This window comes from Acyrthosiphon pisum, chromosome X, assembly GCF_005508785.2.
Source record: "Acyrthosiphon pisum isolate AL4f chromosome X, pea_aphid_22Mar2018_4r6ur, whole genome shotgun sequence".
Lineage (NCBI taxonomy): Eukaryota > Metazoa > Arthropoda > Insecta > Hemiptera > Aphididae > Acyrthosiphon > Acyrthosiphon pisum.
In genome coordinates this window covers 101,772,200-101,774,332 of record NC_042493.1, presented here as the reverse complement: position 1 = coordinate 101,774,332, position 2,133 = coordinate 101,772,200, and positions in this window count along the sequence as shown.

Sequence of the window (2,133 nt, the reverse complement as noted above, 5' to 3'; positions counted from 1 at the left end):
GAGCCTTCTATTAAATTTTCAAGCTTTTTTATCCAACAAATAAAATTTTATTGATATTTTTAGAAAAAAAACTAAAAAAAAATGGAAAATAAAAATGTCCGTAAAGAGCTCAAAATACATCAAAATATTTTGAAAATGTTATGGTGTATAGAAGATGCTAAGATAAACATTCAGTCAAAATTTCATGTATCTACGGTTTTTTTTTTTGAAGTTACACCAAAAACCAAATTCAATTTTGTTTTTCGATTTTGCGTAAAAATTCCCGTTTTTCCTTAATTTTTCTTTTGTTTTTCCCGGCGCTTTTGAAAACCACTGGGAAATTTAAATTTTGACCTCCCCAATGCACCAACGATATTCACTTTCTGATCGAACAAGATACTGAAGTTGAAAATCGTAGCATTATTTCGACTACTTATCGTGTACACGGACACAAAAAAAATTAAAAAATTAAAAAATTAAAAAATAAAAAAAAAATAAAAAAACACACATCATTGTAAAATCAATACATTCATCGTTCCACTCAGAATCTAAAACTAGAATAACTGTTTTAGTTATTTTGTTGTGATTGTATAATATTATTCGTGGGTACTTGAAACTTCTAAAGTATACTATTATATTATATCTATGATAGTACTACGATTTATAGTTGATGTAAAACTCGTTATAAGTACCTAATGGAAATTTTGATATGATTAATTTGGAATTTATTATAGATACCTATTGTTGGTCAATTTTTTTTTTTAATACCATAGATAAATATATAATAAATCTTATACCTAGACTGACATACCGTATCCGCTCAGAATCGTTTTCTTATACAGTGATATTATATCATCGAATTCAAATTTAATACTATCCATTATACAGTGACCCACTATTAACCTACTGTACAGCAGAGCTGTACTTACCCATCTTTTTTTTGTGTTGTTTGTTATTCTAATTATAAGATTAATATTACGGTAAAAACACATTATCCAAAAAAGTGGTCTCGTGCCTTACGCAACGCTCACCAAAGTAACATGACTACAACATGTTACAAGTGACAAGACACGTGAGTGACGAGTGACATACGTGTGACACAAATGCACTAATCGAAATGATAATACAACTGACGTGATATTTTTCTTGCATGAAACTTTTGCACTTTCACACCACTAGTTCACTACTCAAGATGAGTTCAGACGAAGCAGACGCTTTATGTGCTTTGAACTTTTTAATTTTTTTAAATGCAAATCATAAAAGAGTTCAAAATTATTGGGTTCATCCACTTTGGCGTGAAAACTGTCGTGGACGTGGTGATTTTTCAGTATTTAAAGATCTTGAAGATGGCGATCGATTTCAAACTTTCTATCGAATGGAGAAAAAAACTTTTGATATGTTGGTTGAACTTGTAGGATCTAAAATTCAAAAAAAGAATACCAATTATAGACGTTCAGTGTGTCCTCGAGAACGTTTACTTTTTACTCTCAGGTAAGTCTACTTAATAGTTTATAACAATAAATAATAACCTTTATTAATCTGTATGTAAACTAAATTTTTTTTACCTTATATTATAAAACAAATCGAAAGAAAACTAAATTTTTTTTACCTTATATTATAAAACAAATCGAAAGAGAATCAAAATTATAAAAACAACTTCATTTAAATTAGTAAATAATAATAAAACACTTTTTTTTTGATTTTAAATAATAATAAAAAATATTGTTTTAAATTAATAATAAAAATAAAATAACATAAAATATTAATAATTATTCATTTATACGACCAATTTTGAGAGTTGTTTTGATTCAACTGTAGACTAGTAGACTGCTGTACTAAATTCAGTGGAGGCGATATGGGCATTAATGTTGAAGGAGAAGATAAACTTGATGGAGTTGTAGAGTAAATAATATTATTTTCCATGTTCTGATATTCTCTATTATATCCAGTGTGGTAAAGATTTTGCTCAGTCTGTATAGGAATAGTTTCATTAGGTTCATCAAGTATGTTTCCAATTAAACTTAATACTCCAAATTTAAAACGCCTTTTTTGTTCAGGATTCATAAGTTTCATATCTGGTAATAAACTTTTAAAAAAACATAAATCCACATCTTCTACAGGAAGATCTGACTTCTTTTTTTTTGCGAAAAAATC